Genomic DNA, 10527 nt, shown 5'->3' on the forward strand with positions numbered 1-10527 from the left:
TCTCTAACAAAGGGGAAATCTAAATACAGTGGTACCTCGGGTTACATATGCTTCAGGTTACATACGCTTCAGGTTACAGACTCCGCTAACCTAGAAATAGTGCTTCAGGTTAAGAACTTTGCTTCAGGATGAGAACAGAAATCGTGCTCCGGCGGCGTGGCGGCAGCAGGAGGCCCCATAAGGTAAAGTGGTCTTCAGGTTAAGAACAGTTTCAGGTTAAGTACGGACCTCCGGAACGAATTAAGTACTTAACCCGAGGTACCACTGTAACAGTAAAGCTTTCTTTTTATCTGCAAAAGCAAGCACAGTCCACAATTGAAATCGACATATAAGAGAGCGCTTGCTCTACTCTTCAGTGCTCTGAATACTCATCCAGCCCCAATGAAGAATCTGGGGTTCCAAATCTCACTGCTTTCTGTTGATTCATTAGTATGCATTTTCTTCAGCAGTATACCATGTAGCCACCCTACCACCACACCCTATTTATCTGTGTAACAAACAAGACTAACAGACAGGCTATAAGGGATGGAGGCCATGACTAATTTTCAGGCTCCTGGATGTCCTTCCTGCCTCATGTACAGGACATTGTCAGCAATTGGCCTCATGCAAGCTCATGTCTCTGATTAGTATAAGGTAAGTCACACATGGCACTTTGCACACAGTGCAGCCTCATGGACAAAGAGTGGAAGTATCTGCATCACAGAATTGTAGAGTTGCAAGGTATCCCAAAGGTCATTTAATCAAACCCCCTGCATAAGCTTTTTTTGTGAATGCCCCACCATAGCCATGTGTGTTTCCACACTGTGGTCAGAGTCCCTTTGATCTTACTTATAGGACATTCAGATGTGAAAGCCCCAGGCAGCTCAGGTGTACAGATTTCTCTTGGCTGGATAGTGCACAGTGTACAGTTGCAACAACAAGCTATCTTCCAGGCAGCTTTTAATGCCGTGGTTCCAGGGCTCAACCTAGAAATCGAAGGCTTTCCTTCAGCGAGTGGCTGCTAGTTGTACTTAGGGACCAAGCTGAACACAGTGGGACTTACTTATAAATAAGCACTCATATGATTGCACTAACAAAGTAAAAAGGAGGTGTTCCCCAAGTTCCACAGCAATGTATGAAAGAGAAAGAAAACTCAGCTTCCTGCCCTCTTCAGCAATCCAGGTATCTGGGCCATTTTTTATTTTTATTTTTAGATGCCTTCTTTGCACCTGTTCCTGGAAAAATCTTACTCTTCTTTTATCCCTCTTCAAAAACCTAGTGCTTCTACAACTGCTAGAGCCATACAGGACTGCATCTGTTCTGTGATCACACTCTGAAGCAGCGGCAAGCAAGGGAGGTTAATGGGAATGTGAAGGGATCAGCAGAACCATAGATACAGCAGCTGCAGGTCCAGAGCTTTTAAAGTAGCAAGTACAAATGCCCAGGCAACACTGTCTGCAGATGGAGGCCTCCTCTTGCTTGCTCCCTTGCCTGCCTTGTTCCTTATTAATACACTTCCACGAACCTGTTCCTCTCTCTTCCACTAATTCAGGTGTGGGGAATTTCAGTCAAGGGGTCAAGTGCCCTCTGAATGTCCCTCTGTCCCTGCTGTGCCCAAGTATGTCCTTGAAAGATTCTGGCATTGCCTCAGACATTATCACCTGCTAACTTGCTGCAGCTTGTGCTGCTCTTAAAGGGACAGCTGTGGGCATCATGTTAAAAAGCTGGCAACCCAATTTTTAGGAGCCACAATTCCCCTAAGGAAATCTGGCTTTGTTCCAGAGGACTGGCACCTCCTTGGAACAGCAAGGAATATAAGAAGTTCTGAAAGAAATGGAACACACAGGCATATAAGTGCCTTTTTAATTTGGTGGGATTATTTCTGTGTGTTAATTGTGGCACTCTGCAGCCTGAATAAACCAAGCCTCTACCCCTCACTTAAAGCAAGCATTCAAAAATGTCCTGAAACCTTGCCTGCATATCAGAGGCTTAGCGCTGAATATCTCCCTAAAGTGTTTAATTAGCCTTTTGCCAGAAGGGAAAGGAAATTAGCTGGAATCGTTTCTGTGTCAGTTGGCCGATATGAAAAACTCTGTGCCAAAAATAGTTAATTTGTCCATGTATTTACTCATAGTTTCATTCAACAAAGGCATTAAATGCTGGTCAAGTCAGTAACGTGAGCGTCAGAACTATTTCATTAGAGCTCATAAGTCAGAAAGTCAAAATAATTTCTGAAGCAATCTCACAACCATGCGAACAAAAGCCTTCCCCAAAAGTTTCTATGTCTGATAATATTTGCTTTTCTTTAGTTAATTACTGTAATGCTCCAAACCCTTTTAGAGCTGTTGTCAAAGGAGGTCCACCATCAACAGGGTGGGGCACCCACCCTCACACTGCAAATTGGGGAGGTGCCTATATCAAAGGACAGCAAATGGTCATTTGTTTTTGTTTTACCATCTTGGTGTGGGACACTATTTGGCTTTTTCTTTTTTGCCTCAGGCACCAAAATGTCATGCCCGTCTCTCATTATTGAGTAGCCACAACCATCACTAGGGTTGCCAGCTGACAAAAGCAAGCTAGCTTGCTCCTCTGCCTTTAGTAGCAGCTTGATTTTCAGAAATAAACAGGTAAAGCTTTTCACCGCATGGGAAGTAAAATCCCTCCATGCTTATGTTTGTAGATCAAGCTGCTTGTTAAAGGCATAGGAACTGGTATGAAAAGGTTAGCAGTCCTGTCATTTTATTCAGCTCCAAGATTACTGGGAAGGTCTTTGCTTGCTACAGAACTAAACTTGCCAGGTCTCGAATCTAAGATGGCTCCAGTACTTTTAAGAGGTTTTGGGGGGAGGCGGTTATTGGGTTGTTGTTGTTTTTTCATCATATATTTAGTGGTTTTATATTTTGATTTTGTTCTGTGAACTGCCCTGAGACCTCTGGGTATAGGGCAGTATAATAATAATAATAATAATAATAATAATAATAATAATAATAATAATGTTGCAAGGAACAAGGAAGTAGTAATGGTAATTCTGTCAGGTGAAGCTTGTGGGAATATCCACATATGATAAAAACTCATGAGACAGGGCATGTAATTTTTAAAGGCACAGAAACATTATTGGAAGTTCTGATAGGCTGAAGATCTGAAAAACAGATGAACTTTAAAGCTAGCCTGAATGAAACCACAATTGCTAGCAAAAGGGTTTTATTTTTCAAAGTTGTCAGCGTTTTACTAAGTTACCAGTTCAGATGAATATGTCTAGTATAAATATGTCTAGAAGAATATGTCTAGTATGCCCTCAAAATACAGAAACAACATATATTAGTACAAGCAAGGAGAAACAGAATTATCACAGTCTCCTCTTTCTTCTCAGAGTTCCTTAACCAATTAACAGCCAAACTGGGACATGCCAGTTTCCCTTTCTATTTTATTCTATTTCATTTCTGAGCACCCAAGCCTGAAGAAAAATCTTGCACAGTTTGAAAGCTTGCGATACTATTGATCAGGTAGATGATCTGATAAGAGTCACAAAGGTCTTTAAATCCACAATAGGACAGTGATCTTCATACTTCCTGCACATACCTGATAGATTTCCAGACTTGACTGTATTCCTGTGCCTTTAACAGCTGTATAACAAGAAGTTAATAATGCTGTCATTTTCTGTTTTTCTCAGTTTCTCATTTTCAAGTCTTAAGTTTGTCACATTTCCATATTAGTTTGTGATTATTATTATTATTATTATTATTATTATTACTGAAGTCACAATGAAAATTTATTGGCATTATAATGCACATTTCTCCAAATATACACATTTTTGTATGCAATTTTGCCTAATATGTACATTTTTTTCAAACAAATTCTCTAATAAAATGCATGATTCTTCACACACACACACACATATACATACATATATATAATTTGTATACTACCCTATTCCCGTAAATCTCAGGGCGGTTCACAACATAAAATTACAATATAAAAAACACAGAATACATAATAAAAACAAAACCAACCCAATAACCCCCCCCCCCGTTTTGCACACTTTCCTCTTCCATATATATCCTTGTACACTTTTTGGGTTGGAGGAGTACATTGCAGAATTTGGAGAAGTTGGAAAGATAGCTGTGCTTTGGTTTGTATTGTTTTGGGAAGTGTAAATTAGGTTAAATAGATAATAAAATGTGAACTTAAGCAATTTTTTCTCCCCCATCCCTAGTTATTTCTACTACTTCTTCTTTATCCCTGATGATCTTCTTCTTCTTCTTCTTCTTCTTCTTCTTCTTCTTCTTCTTCTTCATTATCATCCCAAAAAGATATTGTCCCATACTTCAAGACCACTAAATATGAAATTGCATTGGAATATATAGTTGTAATGTGGTCCTCTGTGCAATTATCCACCACCACAATTATCTGAAATCAGGCAGGCAGTGACTCAATAGAGGGCGTTCCCATTTTCGGAACCTCCTTTTCTGGAACGTTCATCTGGTGCTAACTTTGATATTATTCCGATACCAGCCAGACATAATTTGTTGGTTTGCAAGAATTCCAGCATGTGAGCTGTTCCTGACTGTTATTTTTTATGTTGGATTTTATCACCCTACCATTTGTGTTTTGAATTCTTCTTGTTTTATTTACTGTTGGGTTGTTCTGATGCACTCCACTGAAGGGTAGCGTAGACATTTTCCAGGAAAATAAACAAAGGGACATACCATCATACGGTATCTTTCCTTTGTCTACCTCAGTTGAGAGACTGGGAAATGGCAACTATTTTGAACAATCTGTAAATCTAACAACAACAACAACAAAGCCAACCCTGTAACTTGTTCTGGTTCTCTGTGATTAGCCACAACCACCTCGATCTATTCACTATTTCTGTGCATTTTGTGTTTTCTTAATGAATCGGCTGAGGAAATGTACAAAGGACAGCACTCTAAGTACAACTGAGACCTCAGCCCTTAATTAGAACTCATTTGTTTCTCATTCTGAGCAGTACTTGATTTGCACAATTAGGCCTGTTCAAAATCATGACCGTACAAGCAAATGTGATTGGGACAATAAACATGCTTAATAATAAGCACATGTACTAAAAGAGCAGGACTGATTCACATTATGGCTGAGTCCAAGAAGTAACACCATTTTGCTGTGTGGCATAGGTTTTTCTGTGTGCATCACAACAGGGCTGGCCCTGCCATGTGGTAGAATGAAGAAGCTGCCTCAGGCAGAGGATTTGGAGTTATTAAATATATTTTCGGTGTGCTAATATGATGGAGGAACATCATATTAGCACTCCAGGTATGTCTAATATTTGACTTTAGCAGCATGATTGTCATGGCAACATATGGCTTTGTGTTCATCGTCTGTTTTGGGGAGGACCAAGGTCTCTCCATGGAGATACGTGTGCATCATCTGAATGCTCATTTTGTGTCGTGCTCCAACCACAGTAGTTAGACTGGGGAAAGAAATAAGTAATGGAATTGAAATGAAATTAGCCCAGTAAATGCTCTGAGGAACCAGAGCCTTGATGAAACCATTCAGGGATATGGTTCTAATCAGAGATCACCCCAAGTGAAACATGTAAACTCAGCTAATGCAAGATACTTCAGTGCACATAATGGATCTTCTTCCTCTCCCTCTCCTGTCCCATTCAGCCCCCTGCACATCCTCAAAATCAGATCCAGAACAGATTTTTTTGGGAGGGGAGGAAATGGAACCCCCACTGCACCAGTGAAACATTGCAGCATTCGATACAACCCTCATTATTTGCTTAATTTGTTTTGTAAGAAATAACATACTAAGAAATGAGATTTTATCTTGCAAGCTTCAGCCATATTCCATTGCAATAACCCTTCAGAAATCTTTCATCAGTGCGAATTCCTCCTAATCTACATATTTTTATATGCAGATTTTCCCTAATATGCTGTATTTTTAGATGTTCTCTTTACTAATCTATGCATTTTATGCACAATTTACTTAGTAACAGGACTTTAAAATTTGGTGAAAATTTTGAGGGACAGCTACATTTCGGTTCCCATATTGTTCAGTAAACTGTATATTAGATAGGTTTGTCTTCAGATGTGAACTCAGTTTCATTCCCCCCCCCCCATTCCTAGTTATGGGATATGTTAAAAAGCTTTTATTTTGTTGTTCATCTTGGATTTGCTTGATGAAGGACAGGATAGAAATAACATGGACTAGATGACCCTTGGGGTCCCTTCCAAGTCTACAGCTCTATGATTCTATGAAATAGGATTGGCCCAAAGGTTGCCCACCATCTTTTTCACTGACAGAGGCTCTGCACCTTCAACAGTTCTGTGGCAAGTGCAACTGGTGAGGCTTTTTCCCAACATGGAAGTTCTGCTGTGCTGCAGAAAACAGCATCTGTTTAACTTCTACCTGCTCGTCTGCTACTGAAGTGTGCAGAGTGTCTCTGTTAGAAGAAGAAAAAAGTGATAACTGCAACATGCTAAAAATGAATTAAGCAACTCACCTATTTTTTTAGGTGTTCGGGTATCTGAAGTGGCAGACTGATGTGTGATGGGGCACATTCAGAACCTCCTTTCATTGCTGAAGGAAGTTTTCTGGTGCTTAAGCTATATTTTACAAAGGAGGTTAAGGGAAAATATGCAGCAACTTTTATTAATATGACTGCTGGTATCTTGTATCAATGACTGTTCTAACTAGGACAAGGTGAATATCTGCCTCCAGCTCTAGAGGCAGGGAAGGCAGAATGTATGTTTATTATCACCCTGGTGAACAGAAGTTCATAATCTAAATATCCATACATTGTTATAACTAGGGCATTCATCTGTGCAGAGACAGGCAGACATTATATCTTTCAAGGCAAATTGATTTGTTTTGACATAATGAACGAGGGCCAAATGAAAGAAAACGTCATTGGAGTTTCAAATCTTTACCTTATGCAGTTGTGCCATATGATTCCCCCCCCCCTTGTATAGCTCCACTTCAGTAGCTTAAGAGAGGTCCCCTCCCCCTTACATTCTGGACTATTTGCATGTAATTGCCTTCCCTGTAGCTGAAATACAAATTTTAGCATTACAGTGAACTGCAAAGAGCTTACTTGCCGAGGGGATTTACATACCAGCTATTTACTCCAGGCGTTTTCACAGTATTAGCATCTCAGGTTAGGCACATCAGTTTTGTAATCACTTCACAAAGTGGAAAAGGTGACACTGGGAACTTAAATGAAACGAGGAGGCAAAAAAAAAAGAGAGAGCTATTAAAATTATTGCACTACCTACCTATGTATGAACAGAGCTTTAAAAAGCATGGTCTATAAAGCGGGGCGCTCTATAGTCCCGCATCTGGCTCAGAATTATTTTCTAACCAGCAGCCACTCTCCAGGATTTTAAGCAGGGGTCTTCCCTACTACTACTTAGCGATGCTGAGGAATGAATCTGGAACCTTTTGGATGCAGAGCAGTGGCCCTACCAATGAGCTGCAGTCCTTTCCCAGGGATCTGTGCCAGAAAGGAAGGAAGAAAAATGCAACCCTGTCCATTCTCCCTCTCTCCCGGTTGTACAGGCACATTAAGTAATATCTGAACCCTCTCACTGTTTGATGCGTTTTTGAAAGGATATCACAACATAGTTCTTGTGGCTTAGGTCCTAAGTTTTCACTGGAATGAGCATCCTGTGAGTGGAGTTTTGCTTATAGGACACTAGTGGATCTCGCCTTCCCCTTCCCCACCCCTCTTTGTCCCTGGAAAGTCTGTTCCAGAGAACTGGCGAACCCTCTGAAACAGCTTGAGAGTGCAAGGGCCAGCAGCAGCCTGCTCCAGATTATGCCAAGCTATTAGACAGAGTGAGACCTCTGCTTCAGGCCACTTATGCATCACCCAGGGGTGCCCTGCCAGCCCTGCCATCAACGGAAAAGCACCATTTGGTGACAAGATTGTGTTCATTTCACCTCAAATCATGCAAGAGCTTGTGGAGTGCACAAGATGTCGCGTGATTTGGGGTGAGAGATCACCCGCATGGCAGCGGCAGGAGCAGGGAGGTGGTGGTGGCAGTGGTGGCAGTTGCAGGGCAAATTGGCACTGCCCATTTCCCCTCAAGTGGCAAAATGGGACACATCGCCCTTGCCTGCCCCCATACTCCAGTAGGAGCTTCTGCTGGATCCCAGCCTCCTCCAGACAAAAGGAACCCATTGTGTGCAATGTTTTTCTTTCCCCCTCTTTGGGGCATTGTAGGTTGCCTTCTTTGAAAACAGGAAGTTGAGCAGAGTGGACTTGTACTCAGTGGCAGCTGGCCCATGAGGCAAGTGCAAAATTGCCCCACTACTCTCAGCCTGCCCTCTTACTTACAACCAGTCCAGGAGTTGGCACTGCTAACTCATCCTTCGTCTCACTTTCGCCTTTGTAGAACTCAGGAAGGAGGAGGAGACAGACAAAACTTAGAACAGAGGTCTCCAAACTAAGGCCCACGGGCCGGATAAGGCCCAAGGGACTCGTTTATCCAGCCCACGGTGACCCCCGCTGCCCGCTCTTACCGGCGCTGCACTGCGCGGCTGCTGACGTCCGGGTCGGAGGAGCACCAGAAATAGCTTGTGCGCATGTGCAAGCATTATTTCCAGTGCACATCTGGGTCGGAGGAGGCTCGTGCACATGCGCACAAGCTGTTTCCGGTGCTCCTCCAACCCAGAAGTGTGCCGGAAATAGCATGTGCACACGCATATGGGCACGCGCTCCCCCACCCTCCGGCCCACCGCGCGATCGGTGCTGGAGACACCGGCCCGAGGCGTGGTAAATTTGCTGACCCCAGACTTAGAATATCCTGAGGGAGATAAGCACGTCTGCCAGTCCTCACCCCCCCCCCACTCTATTGCCCCTATACATTCAAGCCATTCCCACTCCAACCTCTGTAAAATCATAATTATCAAACAAACCTAGTAATCACCTATCAGCCTAAAAAAAATGCTGGAGGCTATTAAGATCAATGCAAAGTAAAAACAGCAGCAGCAAAAAAAAAGACCACACAACTCTAGCAGAGAAAACTCTCTACAGCCTTTGTCCTTTGTATGTTGACTCAGAAGTAACTCTGTGTGAGACTTGCTCTCAAAGTGTGCATAGACTGTGCTTTTCGTTCTCTTCTTTCACCCTTCAATTCATACTTCTTCCTCCTTAGTGTCCAATAGAAGCTTTTCTTCTAGTAGGGAGGTTAAAGCATGCAATTCTAAGCATGTATATTGTATTCAGTGGGGCTTAGGGGGTTTGGCCTAACTGCCATTGTAGGAGTTGCACAAAATCTTACCCTAAGCAGCAAACAATTGCATGTCTGGATCCCTCTTATTGGATGTGGACATATGTTGCTCATTTCCTAAAGCCATTAAGCCCTTTACTCTGCAATTAATTTTCCCCATTAAAAATCGCTGCAAATTCTTTGGCTTAAAAGAGCAGCAGCGTTGAGTCACCAAGCTGGGTTTGCAGGTGGCAAGCACTTAAGCTTGTGGGAGTTATAAAATGAAAAATGGTTTCGAAAATGTCGTTTTCGGAACAGCAGTGTTCCTCGTAATGTTTTGGCTCATCACAATGCAAACAGTTGACATGCACAACAATCTAATGCAGCCCAGCACGGTGGGTTATTTGGCTAGTGTCGTTCCGCAGAGGTCTGCCACTGTGTTAACACCCAGATGTGATACAGTTGGGGGGAAATGTCATTGCACATCCAGTCTTCAGGCTCTTTCCACAGGAAGCATAATGAAGCTCAAACATGGGAGCTTTTACATTACATCGAACTATGTAGGAGGCAATTACCCAGAGGTTGTATGGTCAATACTTACCACTTATTACACAGAAGTGCCTATAAATACATCAACACAAGCTATAACAATGATTGACAGAATGAGGATATAGTGTAGATCCTCAGCAGATTGTCTCTCTATGTTAAATTATTGTAAACTCCCTCTTCTAATAGTTTGCTTGTATTTCTGTACGTACAGAGAGAATTAAATATTTCAGTCCTACCTTATCGTTATATAATTCAGAGGAAGGACTATATTTGTATTTTGCTTCTTCTCCAAAACGACTCTTCCAGTAATTAACCATTTAGACCACTATAACATCGCTGTATTGTCATCTTAATTTGAGCCAAATTTGTAAAGTTTATTAGATTTGGTTATTTCCCACACATTTATTTATATAGGTGAGAAAGTTTATAGACTGTCACAGCAGTGTGCAACTGCACATATGCACAGGCACACACCACAACCAGCCAATCATTTGTAGATCCCCCAAAATTTGTAATTTCTATTTTACTTGTTATTAATTGATTCGCTACCAGTTCTCTGTCTATTAACCAAATAAATCAAGCAGAACTGACATTCGATCTAACGAAAGGCCATGTCCTTTAACATTTGTATTACTTTTGCAATTTGTATTCAGTATTTATGAACCCAGTGCATTTTTCCTAATGATGAATAAACTCTTAGTGCATTTTGTGTCCTCTTTAGAGTGATAGCTCAGCAGTTCCCTGCAGTTTGGGTAACAAGATGGTAAATGCATTGCCTGAGATCCCCGATTAGTCATATGCAGAG

The sequence above is a fragment of the Podarcis erhardii genome, assembly GCF_964252035.2.
Source record: "Podarcis erhardii genome assembly, chromosome: 4".
Taxonomy (NCBI): domain Eukaryota; kingdom Metazoa; phylum Chordata; class Lepidosauria; order Squamata; family Lacertidae; genus Podarcis; species Podarcis erhardii.